The sequence below is a fragment of the Toxorhynchites rutilus genome, chromosome 1 (assembly GCF_029784135.1).
Source record: "Toxorhynchites rutilus septentrionalis strain SRP chromosome 1, ASM2978413v1, whole genome shotgun sequence".
Classification (NCBI taxonomy): Eukaryota; Metazoa; Arthropoda; class Insecta; order Diptera; family Culicidae; genus Toxorhynchites; species Toxorhynchites rutilus.
The window spans coordinates 116,215,611-116,238,845 of NC_073744.1; the positions used below are offsets into that span (position 1 = coordinate 116,215,611).

The 23,235-nt window shown below is 40.0% G+C and overlaps 2 protein-coding genes across 2 annotated transcripts in view; one reads left to right on the forward strand and one right to left on the reverse strand.

The window, feature by feature from the left end:
- Positions 1–23,235, reverse strand: part of LOC129763470 (protein stunted-like) — a 418,419-nt gene that overhangs the window by 18,664 nt on the left and 376,520 nt on the right. The gene's annotated exons all lie outside the window — the stretch shown is intronic.
- The window catches only part of LOC129763464 (UNC93-like protein), a 104,162-nt gene continuing 101,778 nt past the window's right edge, over positions 20,852–23,235 (forward strand). The window contains exon 1 of the mRNA XM_055762550.1: positions 20,852–21,130. The gene's annotated coding sequence lies outside the window, so the exon portion shown is untranslated. The remainder of the gene's footprint in view (positions 21,131–23,235) is intronic.

The following is a 23,235-nucleotide window of genomic DNA, read 5'->3' on the forward strand; positions in this document are numbered from 1 at the left end:
CTGACAAAACCTCTATTGAAACAGAATCAAAGGCCCCCTTTATGTCCAAGAATACTGAAGCTATTTGTTTTTTTTCGGCGTAAGCCATTTGAATTTCTGAAGAAAGCAACGCAAGACAATCATTCGTCCCCTTACCCCTGCGGAACCCATATTGTGTATCTGAGAGTAGGCCATTCGTTTCAACCCATCGATCAAGGCGAAACAAGATCATTTTCTCCAACAATTTCCGTATACAAGACAGCATTGCTATTGGGCGGTACGAATTGAAGTCGGACGCGGTTTTTCCGGGTTTTTGAATAGCTATAACTCGTACTTGCCATCAATCATCTGGAACAATATTATGCTCCAGAAACCGATTGAATAAGTTCAACGAGCGATGTTTCGCCACATCAGGGAGATTTTTCAGCAAGTTGAACTTAATTCTATCCGATCCCGGAGCAGAATTGTTACATGAAAGGAGAGCAAGAGAGAATTCTACCATCGAAAACTCGGAATGAAGATCGCACCTATCTTGTGGTATATCTCGAATAATTCTTTGCACTGGAGCGGAATCGGGACAAACCTTTCGTGCAAAACTAAAAATCCATCGATGTGAATATTCCTCGCTTTCATTGGATGAAGAGCGATTTCTCATGTTTCTAGCCACTTTCCATAATTTTTTCATTGACGTTTCTCGTGACAAACCTCCCACGAAATTTCGCCAATAAGCACGTTTTTTCCCTTTGATCAAGTTTTTAAATTGATTTTCAAGGTCCAAATATGTTCGAAAATTCTCAATGGTTCCACGTTTCCGAAAAGCTTTAAATGCATTCGATTTATCTCCATAAAGCTTGGAACACTGGCTATCCCACCATGGATTGGGAGGCCTTCGACGAATAGTGGAACCTGGGATGGGTTTCGTTTGAGCGCGAACCGCGCTGTCATAGATCAAACGAGAAATGAAGTTATACTCCTCCAATGGAGGCAAACCATCTCTGGAATTGATGGCTAGAGCAATCGCGTCCGCATATTTTTTCCAGTCAATGTGTCTTGTGAGGTCGTATGCCATGTTTATTGATTCAGAAGAATTCAACCCATTGGTGATAGAAATTTTGATTGGCAAGTGGTCACTACCGTTGGGATCCTGGATTACATTCCACTTGCAATCTAACGATAGTGAATTCGAGCAAAGCGAGAGGTCAAGAGCACATGGGTTAGCAGGAGGTTTAGGTACACGTGTTGTTTCCCCAGTGTTCAAAACGGTCATATTGAAGCTGTTACAAAGGTCATATATCAACGATGAACGATTGTCGTCGTACTGTTCCCCCCAGGCAGTTCCGTGAGAGTAAAAGTCTCCCAAGATTAATCGTGGCTCAGGAAGGCGTGAGCACATGTCAACAAGTTGCTTGCGGCTAACCGCATCTCTCGGAGGCCAATACAAGCTGACTATACAGAGGTCTTTGCCTCTGATGTTTGCATGACAAGCAACAGCTTCGATCCCTCCAATAGGTGGAAGGTCAATTCTAAAAAATGAGTGACACTTATTGATCCCCAATAGTACCCCTCCGTATCTGTCAACGCGGTCCAAGCGTATTATATTAAAATCGTGGAAAGAGAGATCAATTTGAGAAGAGAGCCAGGTTTCGGACAGAGCAAAAACATCACAATTGAGTTTATGAATTAGAAATTTGAATGTATCCAATTTAGGCATAAGACTACGACAATTCCACTGTAAAACAGTGATATCTCCGACCTCTCTATTTAAATTAGACATCAAGAGAGATAATCATTGCAAGGAGGGGCCATGTTTGCATCAATTGCTGCAAAATTGTCTTTAATTCTGGAAGCATTGCGGTGGCAATGGTTCTGATGGAGTCGGAAACATTAAAACACGTGAAGATTTGATCCACAAGGTCAGATAACTTTATAAATCCCGATTGGGAAGTTGAACTTGACGGAAAAACAGGGACTTTTGGGGTTTTTGATGTTCCCTCGAGTGCTGGGTCGTTCGAAGGTGAATCATTCCTACGGAAGCCAGGAGGAACCTGATTTTGCTTGTCCGCTGCACTCGTTTTTTTAGGCAAACTAACAGGGGGTATCACCGGAGGGACTTGTCCTTGAACTTTGGGAGTGGTCACATTTTTGCGCTGGGGATTCCCTTGAGAAATAAACGGCGTGCCCCCGTTAGCTGTATCCGCTTCCATTTCGTCAACTGGCAACGTAGCGAAGACATTGTGAATATTGATTGGTTGTTGTTCTTGAGCCAGTGGAGAAGCGCCCTTCAAAATTTCTGCGAAAGTGCGTTTAGAGCGTTCCCTCAAAGAGCGCTTCTGTTTCTCCCAGCGAGTCTTGGATGTTTCACAAGCTGAGAGCACGTGTGGGGATCCCCCGCAATATGGACACTTATGCTCAGTCGCACTGCAGGATTTCCCCTCATGTTGTTCTCCGCAAGTGGCACATTGTTCTTTATTGGCACAATAAGCAGCCTTGTGACCAACTGACTTGCACTTTAGACAAGTCATTGGCTTTGGAATAAAAAGTCGCACGGCTAACCTCAATTTATCTACCATCACGTAGTCAGGGAGAGCTGAACCAGCGAAGGTGACTCGAAACGAGTTGGACGGCGTAAATTTCTTTTCTTCTCCTTCATGGGAGACTGTTCCGAGCTGGCGGCAACCCAAGATCTTAACAGTCGTCGAGGGCAGTTTTTTAAAACGGCCGGTACCTTCACTCGTATTGTATTCGCACGTCAAGCCCGTTTCGGTTATCACACCCTCAATTTCGACTATGTGAGAGGGAATGTAAACCCGATACTCAATTGTAAAATGCTGATCGACAACAATCTTGTTTGCGTCTTTTCGATCAGTCACGACAACTCGCAATTTGTTTGGTCTAACCTTCGAAATTTCCGAAACGGAGGTATACCTTGCCAGATCTTTCGCGATCTGCATGACTCTCAACGCCTTTCCATTTAGCTTAGGCCTGAAGAAAACAACCCAGGGACCAGTTCCGGGCGCATCTTCTGGATAGATCTTTACACGGGGAGTGGGAATAACAGGAAGGGAAGGCGAGGTAGGGGATTGAGAGGGATCGGGGACAGTAGAGTGGGAAGGCGAAGGTTGAGAAGGAGCGGGAAGAACAGAGGGAGAAGACGAGGTTGAAGGTAGAGTGGGATCGATAAGGGCAGATGGGAGATTTGCTAGTTTTTTGGAGGGAGGCTTGGTAGGGTTAGCTGACTCGTCCCCAGAAGAAGTATCTTCCGTATTTGGAACACGTTTGAGTGAATTTTTTTTATCCGTTAGGAGGGAACTAGAGTCAGAGACCTCCATATCCGAAGGTCCCTCACTCTCTGCCATTTTAAAATTTGCACTTATATTCTAAGTATTTTTTTTAAACAATATTTCACAATAAAATAATTCACAAAAACAAAAAAAAAACTTATTAAATATTATTATTAAATATTTTCTCTCAGTATATTTAATGTTATTCACCTATGAACGCACTCCAGTGCAGATGAACGGGAGCGTGCTGAAAGCTCGTTGGTGGTGGGAATGTGCCTACGACACCACTACACACAGTCGTCGGTGAAAGCTTACCCGCACTGTCACTGTTGGCACGATGACTCGGCGAAATCTCCAATGTCGGCGAAGCCAATGCTTGGCTTTCCGAGGATGAAAGCCTCTATCCACTTGCAGGCAAGGCACATCACTCACTATCCAGATAGCGGAATGAACTCAGCGGCAAAAAAAAAAACAATCACGCGGTAACCGATAACGGAACTTGGACTTTCCTTCGTCTGGTTACTTCGGGCAATCGGCGAAGAAAATGAACTTTCAAGTTGAACTTCGAAAAAATCGTTCCAACTTGCCCCGGTGTACCTTACCTAATAAAACTGTGATATCAGATTAAACATAGTTTTGGGGTCAATACTTAACAATCATATAACTCTTGGATATTTCGTCTTTTGAGTGGAGTGATTATCATACCACTCCGTTCAGCCAGCAAAGAGGTTTTAACATTGAACATCTTGCATTCCAAGGGTCACTCTATCGTTTTCGAAACTCTCTCGGTTTCGAATCTTCGATGGGAAACAGCGTCAATGTAGAAGGCTATCGCGACTTGTTTAAAGATCTTAACATCAATGATATGTGGTGTCACTTGCCACACAGCGCGCGTTACCATGAGTTTATTGAAAAGTAAGTTTGGTAAACGTGTTATTTCGAGAAATAGACCTGTCGATTGGTCGCCTCGTTCATGCGATTTGACGCCATTGGATTTATTTTTATGGGGCTATGTCAAGTCACTGGTCTATACCAACAAGCCAACCAACAAGAAGAGCTCTGAGACAGCATCCAACTTGTCATCTTTTGTGAGCCATCTGGTGGTCGATTTCTGGAGCAATTTAGAGTTCTTCAAAAATCAAAAAGGCACAATTTTGTGAGGTTCTTCAATTTCATTGATTTATAAAACTATCTTCTTTATCGTGAATCTGATGACGCATTGCTAGCCACCGGACTCTAGGGAATTCAGTCAGTATTCTAATGATAAAAATAGAAATATTAATTGCATCGGCAAAACGTAAACGTTGACCTTATTTTGCGTTGTTAATACGACTTTCGAAGCTGCCAAGAGTCTAGAAATCTTTGGAATAGACTTTACAGCACAGGGTTTATCACAAACTTCAACCCATCAACTTGATATTATATTCGGTGTTTTTTTGACAAACATTTTTGACAAACATGACGTAAGCTGCTTTTATCTGGGGACTATATTTGAAACTTTAGAAAATTTTATTCATCAGCCTGATATATTCGGATGGGAGGACAATTCACATATATCCGTGAATTGTGCCGCCTTTTTTCGTCGGTATAAATTTCGTAACTTTGCATCGCTTCTAAACAGTTTGAACGATCGCTTGGTTGAGATATTCGTTTTGTGTCCTGGTTTTCCAGTACCAGTGTATAAATAGAAAGTATTACCTCAATAAGAAACAGTTCAAACATAAACCTAAGTTTTAAGAAAACATCAACTAAAAAATAATCGTTTTTTTACTGAGTGCGCAATGAAAAGGAAGGAATAATACAGCCTGGCGGGGGTTCACCTAATGAAAACAATCCTTGCCATCAGTGGACACAGTTTAAATATAACAACGTGCGTCAGCGCGAAAATATTTGCGAAATCGTCCGAACGTCCTTCTCACCAATCGAATATTGACGCTACCGGACAGTACCATAAACGTTAGATGATGCCGTCATCTAGTGGAAAAACTTCACCAGAAAGCGAGTTGAACTTGTGATACTCTTTGCATAAAATTCCGAGGCAAATAGCCTCATAAATTTAAACTAGACATAAAACCTGTTCATAGACTCTCGACAAATTATGAGAAGTAACGAAATGCAGTCCTCGATCTTCAACTAATCGGCACTAATTAAAATCAAAACTAGCAGCGTGATGAAAATGTTCGAGGTATCAGTTGTCATCCCCAACGACAATGGTACATGTTTTGAAGTGGCCATGCAAATCTTTTCTTCCCTTGATATTACCCTTCGCCGAAAACACAATTTCCTGAGATGAATCAATTCAGCAAACCATCCAGAATCGATAACAGATAATTAAAAGTGACAAATGCGCGATAAGTGTTTTTGTTTAGTTCCTGTTATCGTGCGAAGTGTTCCCGGTGTTGATCGATATTGTCGTCCCCAATCAAATAAAATCTTAAAGTTAAATGAGTTTATTAGGCTAACATCCATGAAATCGATATCTCTGTTTTGCACGGTGTTGTGATCTAATTAAATGGAATTTGATCTCGATGGGTATAATTGATGACCAATAGGTCGTGAATTGTACCAATCCATGCATTTTTCATATCTTTATCTATAATACAAATTAAATCTAATCTCTTAGAATAAAGTTTCAACAGTAGCATAGAAAAACAATCTATCGAAGGAGTGTAAAGGAATCAAGGTTTGTGGAACTAGTGGCCGAGAAGTTTGCGATGGTACTGCAGAACACGTATTTCTAATTCCCTGGAGTCCAAATAAATTTAATTTTACGCTTTCATTCAGCAGCTGGTATACGACTTCATGAGGATTTCACGGTACGATTTCACACTTGTTGACGTCTGAAGTTCAAAATTTTGTGTATTTAAAATTTCACTGAAAAAGCTTCTGAGTCAACTTTTCGAGGGGACAGATAAATGTTATGGTGACATATTTCAATAATTGATAGATGTAAATGGAACGACGTTTTGTCTCCGATCAGCGCGATTAATCCTTTCAAATGCTTTGTTGCTAGAAGGGAGATTGTACTGATTTTTTTTAAAATCCTTCCATAGAATCGGCCAGAAGCATTTGATTATAGCGTGTTCCAATCATTTGGCTTCCCAAATTTTTTTACTTCGATCCTATTGAAATGTAAAGTATTATAAACTTGAAATGTGGAAGACAATACGAAATTGATCGTCTTAAAATTTTTGTTAAAACACTACTTCAACGTGAAATCACCACAAATATTGCTGAAACATGTTAAAAAAAGGTTTTTGACGTAGGACTACGTCTTTTAGTAAGGTTGCCGAATCAAAAACAAGGTCAAGGTGTTATGAAATAGTGTTTACGTTAATCACTATTTTTACTTCAAACAGATTTCGATTATTTGTATACTCATAGAATCGGAATAATCCACATTACACCAATCGACATCGTTCGGTCTTAGCCGCTCGGTAGAGCCGAATAAAAGTGAACGTGTCATTCGGTCTTGCCAACGCACAGTGGGGAATCGTTGACCATCAGGCAAACAACAACAAAATCAAAATTTGCAATATTTTTCGTTCCTTGCTATAATATTCAATTCATTCTCTCCAGGAGGCTGCCATACAAATGAAATACAAATTTCTGCGTAAATCGAGAACTGATGAAGCAAATGAAACCAAATCTGGCATGTGACAATAAATGTTTTTATGGTATTGACGAATTTCATACCAACTCGACTGGCCGTTGGCAGCACCATTTCAAATTTTTCGAACAACAACTTTTTCATGTTTTCTTTGAAAAAATACAAATAATCCTAATTTTGTTTAAAGTCAAGATAGCGATATAATGTATTCGACAAAGTTTAGATCTTAGATTTATTAAAATATGAACTTTTGTCGAAGACGTCAACATTCTATCTGTTATAGTTTTTTGTCATTTTTGTATGAAGACTCCTGAAAAAAAATAATGACATGTTTCTAAATAGAGAAAAGTTAGCAGATCATGCAAATTGCGATAATTTATACATAAAAATGTAACGATTGGAACATTAATAGCTTTTTTTCAAAGAAAAACATGAAAAAATTGTTGTTCGAAAAACTTTTTCCATGTAAATGTGCCCATCGTCCGATGTATGGAAAACTTGTTGGAAATTTTAAGGGCTATTTATATCTATTTTTTCAGAATTTTAAAAGCATATTTTTTCCGAGAAAAATGAATTTTAATTTTCAAAATATTTTTTGTTCAATGACATTTTTTTTCCAAAAAATTCTTTGTTAATTTTTAATGAAAACCAAAATAATTTCCTACATGTCATTCTTTGACTAAAATTTTGTAGGTCTGATAGATTTTTTTGGAGGTTTTGTTTTTAATCAAATAGGTTCCAAAGTTGAAAGCTTAAAAGCATATTGAACTAATTTATTGAAAATACCAACAGGTATTATGTGCATAAAGCTTAGATCTGTTTTCTGCATCATATGCGTTGAGCGTCCGAAATATGATTCAGAACAGTAGTCAAGATAGCGATATAATGTATTCGACAAAGTTTTAGATCTTGTTAAAATATAAACTTTCGTCGAAGACATCAAAATCTTTTATAGTTTTTGGAATATAAGTCATTTTTGTATGAAGACTCCTGAAAAAAAAAAGTTTTGCTCGTAACATTCGTGTGTGTAAATTATCACGTTTGACATGTTCTTGACATGTTTCTAAATAGAAAAAAGATAGCAGAGCATTTAGAATGCGATAATTTATACATAAAAGTGTAACGAATTGAACATTAATAATAAACATGAAAAAATTGTTGTTCGAAAAACTTTTTCCCTTTAAAAGGGCCCATCTTCCGATGTATGGATGACTTGTTGGAAATTTTAAGGGCTATTTATATATAATATTATTAGAATCGTAATCCAATTCGGATTCTGATTTTGAAGAGTATATTCGCGTAGACGGCATTAAGCTTCGTGTGCTCTCATTGGGATGCGAAAATAATGATGGATATTCAGGTGGAATAAACATGCTTTCAAAATCAAAATTAAGAATGAAAATTTATTTTAACGTATCGAATAATTATTTTATGTGATGAAATAAGAGGTTTTTTTATCGATATCCCATGAAATGAACCATTTTCATTTTCCCCATATTTTTTTCGATACACATTTTTTTATACAGATTTTTTTGCTAAGAATACAAATATACAGATATTTTCATAGAATTTTACAGAATTAAATGCGGCAACCCAGCATAGAGAGGGGGGAGGAGTGTCGAAATAGACGAATTTCATGCCAACTCGTCTTAGGAGTTGGCAGCACCATCTCAGATAGCAGTGAAACGTTGTGGGTGTAAAGACGTGGATCATTTAAGCCACTTTGCATACTTGAAATATTCGAAAAAGAATTAGACTACTTTTTGGAAAAAGCCAAATTTTTGTTTTCTTAATTTTTTACAACTATATAAGCTCAAAATTTATAACTTAAAAACTATGATACCCACAAAATTCTTGTCAAAGGATTAAATGAATGAAATTGTTTAATTTTTTACAAAAAAATACAAAAAAAAAGTTATTTAAAAAATTAAAATTAATTCTTTTCGTATTTTTTTTTATTATTGTTATTATTTATTATGATATTAGGCTGTCAAAAAAGTCCTGCGGTATTTTTTTTTTAATGTTCATTTGTTCATAAAATTAGTTACAATCATCTGTGTTAAGTCAAATATGTGCCGTTTTGTTCGATGACTTGTTCCCAACGAGATGCCAACTTCATAATACCCCTGTTATAGAAGCTCGCTTCCTTATTGGCAAAAAACTCGGATAGCCAATTTTCACAGGCCTCTTTTGTGGCTAACTTCAGACTACCTAACTCGTTCGCCATGGACAAAAACAGGTGGTAGTCACTTGGTGCATGGTCCGGACTATACGGCGGATGCAAAAGAACCTCCCATCCGAGCTCCCGGAGCTTCTGGCGCGTCACCAAAGAAGTGTGTGGCCTGGCGTTGTCCTGATGGAAGACAAAGCGGCCTCTGTTTATCAAAGATGGCCTCTTCTTCATGAGTGCTACCTTCAAGCGGTCCAGTTGTTGGCAGTACAGGTCCGAATTGAGCGTTTGGCCATAGGGAAGCAGCTAGATTATTCCTTGACAATCCCACCAAACACACAGCAGAACCTTCCTGGCCGTTAATGAGGGCTTGGCCACCGTCTGAGCCGCTTCAGCGGGCTTCGACCACGACCGTTTGCGCTTCACGTTGTCGTAAGTGACCCCTTTTTTCATCGCCAGTCACCATCCGCTTCAGAAACGGGTCGATTTTGTTGCGATTCAGCAGCGATTCACATGCGTCGATACGGTCAAAGATGTTTTTTTGCGTCAACGTGTGTGGCACCCATGCATCGAGCTTCTTTGTGAATCCAAGCTTCTTCAAATGGTTAATAACGGTTTGATGACTTATCCCCAGCTCTTGGCCGATGCTACGGCTGCTACTATGCCGGTCTTTCTCGGCTAATTCAGCGATTTTGTCGCAATTTTCGACGACAGGCCTTCCGGAGCGTGGCGCATCTTCGACGACCTCTACACCAGAACGAAAACGTTGAAACCATCGTTGTGCGGTGGAAATGGAAACTGTATCGGGTCCATAAACTGCACAAATTTTATTGGCAGCTTGAGATGCATTTTTGCCTTTGTCATAGTAGTACTGTAAAATATGTCGGATTTTCTCTTTATTTTGCTCCATATTTGCGACACTATAACTCACGAACGACTTAACCAAACAAAACACTGTCAAGGACTATATTATAGCGCGCAAAAATACCTTTCCAACAATAGTATGACTCGATACAATGAATACAACTAGAACTACGCGCTTACAACGACACCTCGCGGAAATACCGCAGGACTTTTTTGACAGCCTAATATAAAGGCAAAAGCAGCAGGTTTTCCATTTTCATAGTCTTTATTTTTAGATTTTCCAAAACAATACTCGGAACTTGAGAGTTCAGTATAGTTGTATTGGTGAACCCGAGTGCCAACCCGTGAAACATCTCAGTGCTAACAGCTTTCGGGGCGAACCTAGTGCGACACTAGGTTGAAACTGAGTGAATAAAAAAAACGTTTTGACAGCAGTTAGTGTGGCATTGGGGTTGAAACTGAACAAAAACGAATTCGCTAATGGTTTTTTGTTTTCAAAATAAAGTCTATAATTTTGGGTGCCAACCGATTTTTGAACTTTATTTTATTGGCATTGTAAAGCGAAAATATTCACTTAACATACACTGACGAATGTTATCAAAAAGAGTTTTACAAAGGACCTTAGCAACGGATACAAAAAATTCTCATTACGCTTTTTGACATCCAACAGCTGAGACCAAGTTATATCTGAGTCACTCAATTTTTGCCCCATAATATTCATCCTGAGCCTGAATTCGTTATCTAAACCTTGTCTATTATCTGCTTCAACGAATTGAGGAAATTGGCGTATCAAATCATGAGGGTTGGTAGCTTGACAACAATTTGAGGGTTTATCAAAGCCGCAGTTTTGATAACCGGATCGCTTTGAAATATGTTTCACGAGTTCAATATAGAAGTCACAAAAATCAGATTGAAGGTCAGACTCCTATCCTTTTTCAGCTTTATCTTGTAGATACCAACGTAAACATCCTCAGGTTTCTCCAGAAAGTCTTCAAAATCTTTCACATCAACGTCAGCATCATCGAATCGCTGCACGTAGCTCTTAAGACATAAGTTATCCAACAGGATCAACGATAACATACTTGTTTCATTATAAAGTTCGCAAAATCGAGAACTTTCTGATTGAAAAGTGCAGTTGACTTTATTGATGAGCGGTAGAACAAAGTTTAGGCACAGCATAACCGGTTTAGTCATGGAACCGTTTAAATGAGTCAATATACGAGCGGCGGATTGATTATGGTCATACATAACTTGGAAACAAATAGTTTAAGCTCTTCAAGTCCCTCAAGATTTTGGCGTTTAACTTTTTTATAAAACTAGTTATCTATGTATGAGCTGTAATGAATTCAATACTTAAAATTGAATTTAAAAAAACTGTAATTCTGTATATACAGATTGTGGATCTGAAATGTAATATACAGAATATTCTGTATATGTGACCCTGACTCTAAGGGAGGGTTGCCATATAAATGAAACACAAATTTCTGCATAACTCGAGAACTAATAAAGCAAATGGAACCAAATTTGACATGTGAGGGTTTTTGGATAAATAAAATGTTTAAATATTACAAATATTTCAACCAACCATATTACAATTCATATTACAAACCAACACGACAATTGAATTTTTTTCGGGAAACTCTGTAGGAAAATGGGAAAATTCTGAAAATTGAATTCCTATATGTTCTACAATTACATCGTGATAAGCGTCATTAGTCAATTTGATCCTTTAGAGAGGGGGGGAGGAGTGTTGAACTACCATAGAAACGTTTATCGATCCCTAAAACCTGCTACAATGCTACGTTTGAGTCCATTTGTTTGATTAGTTCTCGAGTTGTTCAGCACCCTCCCTCCCTCTTTAGATGGGGGAAGGAATGTCAAACCACCATAAAAACATTTATTGCTCCCTAAAACCTTCTTATGCCAAATTTGGTTCAATTTGCTTGATTAGTTCTCGAGTTATGCAGAAATTTGGTATTTTGTCGTGCTTCTTTCGAGACTGCATATGGGTTCGGCAATGAAGAATAATCTATTGCATTTGCGTCCCAAGGAACTAAGCCACACTTCTTGAAACCATTCCTTAAGGTGACATCCTTCTTTTCCATTGCGTTTATCGCTTGATTCAATAATGGAGCGAAGTCCGGTCTTCTTATTGCCGCATCTCCGTTGTCGAACCGCCATTTGGCAAGCACAGTGTCCCATGAACTTTTCATAGGCTTGAAAAAGGACACGTCACGGGGCTGGATGAAGTGCGTTGCATTCGGTGGAAGTGAAATCAAGACAGTGTTCTTCTCTTTGCAGAATTGTACCGTTTCATGTGTGGCATGTGACCGGTGTCCATCAACGAAAACGATAACAGGAAACACAATATTTGTTTTTACCAACTAGGGATAAAATACGTATGCCAAGTATTCGTAGAACGATCCGCTATTCATCCAGCCCTTGTCCGTTCGACCAACACCCCAGTCCTTAGACACACTTCGTACAATTTCTCGAGGCAGACGTTCCTTATATGGAAAAAGTATAAGCGGTGGAGTCAGTGTACCATCTGCAGAGCCAGCCATCATGACGGTATACGATTCGCGGTTTGAGTTGGCTTCAATCGCATGTACGTTTTTCAACATCTTAGCTGCGAACACACGCTTTTTCTTGGAATTGGGAGCCATCTCGAATGCGCTCTCATCCATATTGAACACCCGACTGGGAACGGTTAAAACTTGCAATTGATCCTTTGACGCCAGATATGCCTCAACTCCGCCTGCGAATGACGGATCTCGATAATGGCATGTCCTTATAAGAACCTGAAATTATCTTGATAATAGCATGTCCGTATAAGAACCTGAAATTATTGAGAACCAGAGCAGTGGGTCCAAAGCCCCTAAAAGGAGGATGGTTGTAATAGCTGTTATCCATGGTTATTATGGAAAGAAAGTAATGGATAAACCCCTAATCCAAGGTGTGACGCGACCCGTGCTGAGGGATGAATGGTTGGGGGGTTTCAATCAAATACCCTGCCTCTAACGGAGCCTGTGGAGCACCAGGGCACCCTCCACAGTATCGTCTGCCTCTTCTGCATTAAGCGGGTCACTAATGCAGTTGACATTCTTTACCGCGTAACTCGTGGGAATTTCATGAATAATTCAACAAAAAACAAAAATCTTCCGGGTTCCGGCAGCCTCTCTCTGTCGGAAAAAATCGTCATAGAGGTCGACTCTATGAATGTCGAAGAGGATGAAGTACTGAGCGACGCACCTGCGGATGTTCAGTCCTACTCCTCTTCCATCCTCAACACCCCGACTCGTTGTGAGTCGCTAGAGGATGAAAGTGACGAAAGTAACGTCACTACAAAAACTGAACCGAAAGTGCTAGATTCAGCTGAGGTCCACTCTTCGTGGAAGAAAAACCTCACCAAGGGTCAGAGAAGGAGCCTGAAAAACTTGGTCGCAGCTGGGATCCCTGCAAAGGAAGCTCGGCAGCAAGCACTGAGTCAGCACATCTCTGTACCAGCAAAACGCCCCCGAGGATCGGAACTATCTAGTAGTGACGAAAAACCGATTCTTATAAAATCTAAACAAAATCTCTGTCCCCGTAAAAGAGCGTGGTTGAATGAGCAAAAAAAAGATGCCCAGAACACTCTTCAAAACAAAGACTCCGCAATAACTTCTGTCGAAACTGGAATATCCTTCAAGTAAGCTTTGGAACAGATCAAAGTTGGAATACTCCCGGAGGGCTATCCCAACACCGATCTTACTACGGCTCAGTTAGATTCCATTCAGAATGCTCTACTCACTGCAATAGAGCAACAAAGAAACGAGCCGGTTATCTAATCATTTCGTGCAAAGACCATCAAACTTCGGAATGGTTGAAGAAAGTGGTTCCCGGGATATTCCTAGACGACAACATCAAACTGGTTGCTCTAGACCAGCGGTACTAAACTTTTTTTTCAGATGGGCCACAAACTCGTGGTAGTCATGGTGTCGCGGGCCGCTTGTGTCTAAGACACGACCGCATTGTTAACGTAGGAATTATGAATGCTGAAAAACAAACATTATAGTAATTCAAGAATGAAACTTTTTAGCACAAATATTTGGTAGCACTGAGGGCCGTTGAATGAATGCTCTCATTGAGGGAGAGGTTTCATTGTTTGCGAATGTTTCGCAAACTTCCAGTTTCCACAGAAGAACACAGCACTCACTGCTGAAAATAGCTTTTTCACACCCGGCTTCAGATGCGTTGCACTTTGATGACATTTTAAACCCTGAAACAATCCTCGATATCACGAAAAATTAATTGATCGATCGGAATGTCACCATTAAATCATTCACGATTTATTAGTCATCTTTTTTTTTTTTTTTATCTTCGCTTATTTTTCGTCGGCCTATTTCCGCCACTTTAGTGCCAATCACCGACATCAGGGAGGCGACTCCACCTGTTCCTACCTATCAGACTCAACAACTCATGAGCCGGGCCAACTTCTTTTACTTCCGCTCCGAAGGATGACGTAACCAGAGATTTTTCGCCTCAGAAAATCCCAACGACGCCAGCTGGGTTTAGTCATCTTGCTAGTGACCATTTGGCAGCGACAGCGGCAGCATTCCAAATGGTCTTTGTCAAGGCCGAATGTTTTATTTAGTTTTCCAAATTGACCTTTTTAAGGCTAGAGGCGTATTAACTGAGGTAGTCTGAGAATCTGAGAGAGCCTCTATAATTCAAAACATCATCATCATTACACCAATAAATCCAAACACCCACCATAAATTCAACAATTTGTACGTGTGATTAACGAAATATTCCGCGTCCAGAAATTCTCCATGCCTTTTTCCCACAAAGCGCAACATTCAGCGACGAGAGACTCAAAAGCCTCATTGAGAGTCAAAATGAAAATCTCTCCACCGATAAATGGCGAATACTAAAGAGATCCAATCCCAACGAAATTCACGCGGACTGGACGCTAACAGTCGACGAAGCTTCAATGCGTCAACTAACTAGCACAAACTTCAATATAAACTTCCGATTTGGCGAAACTAAGCTGAGGAAAACAAATCCAAAGCAGCGCCAAGTCATAACCCATAAAAGCTCCGGTGTATTCAAAGGAGATCTGGGGCCAAAAACGTGGAACCTAAAAATTCCAAAAACCCAGGAAATCTGAAGTCTTCAGAGACTAGTGACTCCAAAATAGTGGAACCACAAAATGCTCAAGAAGTCGTCAGAAGGGTTTCTGGTAAACCAAAGCGCCCTCGTAAAGCTTCTCCGAAAACAAGAAGCTTGGCATTCTGAGTATTCCCGGCCCAAGCGGTACAAACTCAACGGTTATCGCCAACAGGTTAGGAAGTAAAAAAGGTGAGTTTCTTCAAACCCATCCCAGATCCAATACGAATACGGAAACTGGAACAAGCAAAAAACCTGACCTGATTTTCAAAAAAAAAAACAGATGGGACTCCGATCCTCCCAAATGAACCACCAGATCGGACAACCCAACCTAATGCAGAACACTAAAGTTCTGCAAATAAACCTCCATCACGCCAAAGCAGCGTCGAGCGTGCTATCCAGGAGGTTTATAAAAGACGCTGTGGATCTAGCTCTTATACAAGAGCCTTGGGTTCACAAAGGAAGAATACTAGGAATTCAAACAGGTTCATGTAAGTTGTTCTATGATGACAAGCATGACTCCTCAAGAGCTGCTGTCTTAGTAAATGCAAACATTAAATGCTTTCCTATTACAGAGTTCATTCAAAGGGACATCGTCGCGATCAGAGTGGAAGTTCCTACCGCCAAAGGAAGGGCCGACATCGTAATTGCGTCGGCTTACTTTCCAGGCGACGTTCCTGAGGTTCCTCCACGAGAGGTAGCGGCGTTTGTAAAATTACTGCAGGGAAATTAACAAGGACTTCATTATCGGATGTGATGCCAACGCTCATCACACCATGTGGGCAAGTACGGATATTAACTACCGAGGTGAGTGTCTTTTAGAATTTCTCTCGTCAAACAACATAGATATTGCTAACAAAGGGAATGAACCAACCTTCATTAACGCTATCAGACAAGAAGTCTTAGATCTAACGCTGTGCAGCCCGGCTATTCAAGAAAATATCCATAACTGGCACGTTTCCGAAGAGGCGTCTTTGTCTGATCATAGACACATTATTTTTGAATGGAATGGTGGCATGGAAGTTCATAGAGAATACCGAGATCCCAAAAAAAACCAATTGGGATCGGTATGCATTTGAACTCGAGTCAAAAACTCTAAACTCGAAAATAAGGTCGATTCAGCAGCTTGAATCAGCTACAAAAGAATTAAATGAAACGATAGTCTCTGCCTACAACAGTAATTGCCCACTGAGAAAAGTTTCTTCGACAAGAAACGTTCCTTGGTGAAATAAAAGGCTCGAATGGCTTCGCAAAACGGCGCGTAAACTGTTCAACAGAGCAAAAATTACCTCGGACTGGTCTCAATATAAGAGAGCCTTAACTGAGTACAGTAGAGAACTGAGACGATCTAAACGAAAATCCTGGGTATATAAATGCGAAAGCATTGAAAATACCCCAATCGTTGCTAGACTCAACAAGACTTTGGCAAAAGACCACTCGAACAGGTTTGGATCGCTTAAAAAGGATGACGGTTCGTTCACAAAACCCCCCTCAGAAGTACTAGACTTACTGATGAAGACTCACTTTCCGGGATCTACATCTGTCCACTAGGATACAAATACTGGCTATAATATGCTCTCGAAGGCGTCTCACAGGACCCGAAAGTGCAAAGGATGTCGCAAATATAGTTGCTGGATTAGCTTTCACGAGGGCCAGGGTAGTAAACGCGGTGAGATCCTTTCTACCTTACAAATCTGCAGGTGCAGATGGGATTTTTCCAGCCCTGAATCAAAATGGAGAATCAAAACTAATTCCATCTCTAATCGAGATCTTTAAGGCAAGTCTGATACTAGAGCACATTCCTTCGATATGGAGACTTGTGAAAGTAGTTTTCATCCCAAAAGCGGGATAACGCGACAAATCACTTCCAAAGGCTTTCAGACCAATTAGTTTATCATCAATACCCACTATCCAAATACCAGTTTGCCTACCAATCAAGCAAATCCACAATCACAGTACTACACATGCTTGTGACAAAAATTGAAATATCTCTCTTGTCAAAAGAAACCGCATTATGCGCGTTTCTTGACATCGAAGGTGCTTTTGATAATGCTTCTTATCTATCAATGGCACAGGCAATGAGAAGAAGACACTTCGATAACTGTATGTATAGTCGAATGGATCCATGGCATGCTCACACACAGACAAATCACCTCGGAGCTGGGCGGGTCGTCTAATTATGTGATTGCAACAAAGAGTTGCCCACAAGGAGGCGTTCTATCACCTCTCCTTTGGCCACTAGTAGTTGACGACCTTCTGACAAGTTTAGAGGCAAAAGGTTTTGAAATTGTGGGCTTCGCCGATGATCTAGTCATAATGTTACGAGGCAAGTTCGACGACGTGATATCGAGCAGAATGCAGATGGCCTTAAACCTTACACAAACTTGGTGTACCACAGAAGGTCTGAGCATAAATCCCTCAAAAACAACAATTGTTCCATTCACCAAAAAGAAAAAAACAACATCTGCAGTCTTTATATCTTGGGGGAGCGCTCCAGTGAAACATCTAGGTGTTATCCTAGATACTAAACTCAACTGGAATGCGCACTTAGATGCAATAATCAGTAAGGCCAATACAGCCCTATGGGCATGTTCTAAAATCATAGGAAGAACATGGGGCCTTAAACCAAAAATGATAATGTGGGTCTACACTGCCATTGTGCGGCCTAGGATAACCTATGCCTCATTAGTCTGGTGGCCAAAGACCAAGGAGACTGTAGCTACAAAAAAGCTAAACAAACTCCAACGACTAGCATGCGTTGCAATTACTGGAGCAATGCGAAGCACACCCTCGAAGGCACTGAAGGCTATCCTTCACTTGCTACCTCTGAACCAACATGTTCAGCTAGAGACTAAGAAAAGCGCTCTAACGCTTAAACAATGGAAAAAAAACTAGACGGAAACAAAATTGGTCACTTGAGCATCCTGAATCTCTTACCCGTAGGACCATCCTCAGAGATGAACAGTGATTGGATGGAACCTAGGACTAACTACGACATTCCATACAGTGTAATCGTACCTTCTCGTTCAGTATGGGATGAAGGCGGTCCCAGTGTTCGTAATGGTTCAATCATGTTCTACACTGATGGGTCAAAAATGGGAATCAGAACAGGTGCTGGAGTGTATGGTCCCAGAACAAAAATCTCTGTAGCTATGGGAAACTGTCTAACAGTTTTTCAGGCAGAAATAGCTGCGATAATAGAATGCTCAAATGTCTGCCTTAAAAGAAAATATAGACATGCTAACATCTGCATATTCTCAGACAGTCAAGCGGCACTTAAAGTTCTAAATGCTTTTAAATGCTCCTCAAAAATTGTCTGGGAATGCATTCTCCTCTTACGGCAACTATGTCGGATATGTTCGGTACAACTGTACTGGATTCCTGGCCAATGCGGCATAGAAGGAAACGAGCGAGCAGATGAACTTGCCAGGAACGGCTCAAGCTCACCTTTTACTGGTCCAGAACCATTCTGTAGAATTTCTGACTGTGTGTTGAAAGGTGAGCTGAAGAAATGTGAAGACCGGGAAGTGTTAGCCAACTGGTTGGCGGTACAACTTAATCAGTCAAAAAAAAAATTATCACGCCGAGTATTAAAATTAATCAACAATTGCTGGGTCTTAATAAGAAAAACTTCAGCACAATCACGGGCCTTATAACAAGACACTGTCCGAGTAAATACCATCTCAAAAACATAGGTTTAGTGCAAGATGATATTTGTCGTTTTTGTAATACCGAAAGCGAAACCTCAACACTTTTGGTCTGTAATTGTGGTGCTCTAACTAGACGCAGACTTCAATACCTTGATAAGGCTATTCTGGAGCCCAAGGAAATTTGGTCTGCGTCGCCGATCAGGATTATAACATTTATCAAACAGAGTATTCCTGATTGGCACCTATCTCGCTATAGCTTTCAGTCTACTTCTTCATCAATAAGCAGTAGGTAAGCTTGAAGTGGAGTATGGAGTAAAATGGGATATACCACAATAGTTCAGAATAATGGACGCAGTGGTTCACATCCAACAGGGGAAAAAAATGCCTCGACTTCTGCGAACCAATATCGCACATTTGCTTCAGTAACGATCATTTTCTTCGAAATTTGATTCGCGGTGCATTTGGAAATAGTAGGATGTCTCTTAACAAACCTTGCAATCCATCCTTTTGTTGGCATTCCGTGGGGAAAACGTTCTGTTTGCCCAATCGCTTTGTATATTGGCCAACACTGATTCTGAGGATTTCCTCGCACACGGGAAGCCCAGCTGCAGCCATTTCCTCCACCCAAGCAGCGATTTCTCCTTCTTCTGTTTCCAACAAAACTGTTGGTTTTCCGACTGAGTTTGGGTGCGACTCCTTCCAACAGTCGAAAAGAGTACTTCTGGGAATACCATACTGGGTTGCAGCAGTACGGATGGACGATCCTGCTCGAATGGCATCCAATTTGCGCTTCGCAACCTGAACCACAAATTGTAGTATCACCAATATTAACTGTCCGAAATATGAATCTTAGGAAAAACATTCGATTCAAATTTCGGACATTTTATTTTATAATTTTTTGAAGTAAAATTACAATATACTTCATTATGTTTTATAATAAACTGTGAAACACTTACCAAGCAAAAAACAGTTTACTGATAACGATGATGATCAGGGATGAAACACGAGAGAAATTGAACTATTAATAAACGGTTATATTCTACCTGCTCACGCTAAGCGAACGTCAAAAACAAACAATAATGAGTAATGCTGTTAGATGTTTGCCTACTATGTTATAATTCAAAAGTAAATCTAATAGAAAATGATAGTAAAACTAAGGAGATAATCTAAAGAATCAATTGTGATATTAATTTCATAGTTATATCAACAGGACATTAAGCATTTCAAGATATTAACAAAATGTGTCCGAAATATGATTCAGAACGGTATATAGACTAGTGCTTATTCAAATTTAAATTTTCTCCTAAAACTAGATTTGAAATTTGGTTCTCTGGTTCATAACCGCTTGGAATGGGGTTATTCTATGATATTTTTTTTGTATTCTAGATGAGAGAAAAATATTTCTATGTGCAAACGATAGAACAGTATATTTGGTGCAAATGGTGCAGGATTGTGGGAGATGATTGCGATGATGATGGTTACCCGACAAAACAGTTGCATGCCATTTGCTGAAATGTATATCGATCTGATATGTGCTTCACTGACGTGAATATCCGTTACTGAAATATCGTTTTCCAGTCGGCCACACGCAAACGAACAGCTTGCGCGCGGCTGATGGGCACATGGGCAGCATTCCCTTTCGCGTATACATTGCGTTTGCGCGCGCGCTAATTCTCGAGCACGTGGCTCTTAAGCGTTTTGTTAACAATGAAAGAAGACCACATTTAATGCTGTAATTACGTTGTTTATTTGTGTCGACAAAAGATTCCAAATCTAAACACACCAACATACACAAATGTTGAGAGACAGTCCCTATTGTTCAGAGAGAGAGAGAGCGATTCTGGTAAAAATTTCGAATCATGAAAAGTGCTACCACATACGTACACAGGTAAACTACGGAAAGCGCGCTCCACAGATCTCCCCCAAAGTAATGGATTTAATGACCGGTGGATGATCGCGAATATGAGCGTATAAGTGACATAATAAAATATGTGACATGCAGTGATGAATAATTACATTGTCGTACACATTTGTCTGTTTTTTTTCGATCAACGGGTGCCCGATTGATAAAGTCAGAAGTAGCGGCAGCGTTGCGCTAGAGGGAAGCCTTGCGGAAAAATACGCTTACCTGCGGAAGGCATCGCTATCAGAGATTTCAGTCATTTGTCGTTACTCGAAGAATGAAGATTCGCTTCTTAGTCTCGCTGCTGAAAACGAAACATCTCCTCTCTATTGTTGCTCCTGCATCCGCTGTGCCGCGGCGATAGACGACGTAAACCAGTAGGGTAAAGCTAATCAAGCTGTGGGAACTTTATCGGTTCGGTCGGATCTAGGTGGAAAATCGTCGCGCGTTGAGCGGAGATCGTACCAACTATCCTTGATCGTGCGACGTAAAGAAGATTTATTCCAATTGTTTCTGGTTCTGTTGGTGAGTGAATGGAAAATTATTAGGTAGTGAATAGTTAATGGTGTTTATCGAGTGGTAAAGCGCGAGGAGCAGCTTGGTGTTCTACAGTGCGGTTTGACAGTTGCTCTTTTGAATGGAAAAAAGCGGCAATTAAAAATCTGCTGTAGTGGTTTGTTGAACGCACAGCTCATTGGCGAGGAGTAAATTGTCCCCAAAGTGATCAGCAAAATTAGACAAATCACGCAATCTGTATGTATTAAATTATAGACATTACAAACCAGCCATCGAAATGAAGGTTTTGGAAAAACCATCGCCCATTCAGCAAACAGTTGTTCATGAATATGATGTATTCTACACGATCGGAATACCAATTTCGGGCCATGACTTTCGATATTCGCATCCGGCATGAAAATTTATAATTTTACAAGCACCCAGTTTATGATTTTTTGTACATCAAACCGCGAGACATAACTATATTTAATGGTTTGCTTTGGGAGCCAAAGCAACGTGACAATATACGATTTGTTTATAATTTGAACCTTTCAAATATTTGGCAACATTTGCTATACTTCCCGTAGGATATACTTACGATCTTCCAGGTGCAAAAAAAAATCGATTATCAGGGTCTTTTGTCTCTCCACAAAAGTGTGAATATTGCTGATGCCAAACAATGCGATCGCTCTTCTGTCTGACGGTCGTTCGAAATAACACATCGACTAGGGTTGTCAGTTGCGCAAGGGTACAGGAGTGATTGTTTGATGAACTTTTACCATTGAACATAGGATGACGTATGTACCAGGGCAGCAGCACAATTTTTGAGAGAGCAAATTGTGGTTTTTATTCGCGCGCTGTCGGAGAAGAAACAACGAAAAAAACCACGAATGTCTGACAACAGCTTTCTAAACAAAACCGTGCTTCGAACTCGAACCCGTACCGAAGCAGTTCGCGCTAGTTTGTTTACGTTTCATGGCGCACAGAAAAACAAAATTTGGCAGGAATACTTAATTAGATACGCGACGCGATGAATATTCAAATCGCCCAATGATCTTCGTCATTGATTTCATACATCTTCCCCCCAACACTATCAATCTTTGATAAATAGGAGTGTTTCGGACGCTGGACTGAAACACATTTCGAATAGACGCGAACGTCTAGACAGCCGCCGTTCTTAGTTCTCTACTATGAAGAATGTAGTAGTTGCTCGTACTTTTTGATAACAGTTACATTGAGATTGAAATAATGCGGTCTCATATGAATTTCACTTTATTTCCGAAAAAAACTAATATATAACATACAGTACTAGACGAAACAATTGTAAACGATCAGGAACATAACAAAATTGTTCATTCAATATGTGAAATCAGGATAGCCCATATTGGGTTGCCCGGAAAGCCGATTTTTGGGATAACAAAAGCGTTTTTGCGTTGACTTACATACATTGCGTGAAATTCCTATAAGCGCACCCATGTATTTCAATTGTTTGAGTGCTATGAATTATATTTTGGAAGTATAAACATAGCCTTTATAAGAGTTTTAAATTTCACTATTGAATGTCCCAGTCCAATGGTCAACAGTTTTTTTTTCAATTATGAAAACAAATTTTCGGAGTACAAATTATTATAAGCGCACCTCATTTTTTATTCTTCAAAATAGATTAAAACATGGAATTGATAGATTCAATATTTGATCAATGATTGATCTCATAAATTCGGTTTGGCATTGAATCAATCAGATTATCCATCATATGAGACCGCATTATTTCAATCTACGATCCTCGTATTTGCTGCAACCGCTTCAACATAGGTCATCGTGGGCAACATGAGCCGATCTCGGGAATGATCCGTACGTTCTCGTCAGTAGAGCAGTTTTTTGTTTTTGGAGAACCATCACTACGCTCCAAAAACAGAATTGTGAAATCCGATGTGTTCAATGTTGTGTTTTAATGTTTTAGTTTTAAGTTTTAATTCATTAAGACTATGTCAGATGAGTTTTTATCCAAACAATAAACAATAAACAATTATTTGCGGAATTTTATTCCACTCATCTCTAACACATGTCAGCAGCTCACGAACTGTTCCAAATTGTCGTTCGCCACTGTAAATTTGCCTTGCTAGAATCCTCCAAAG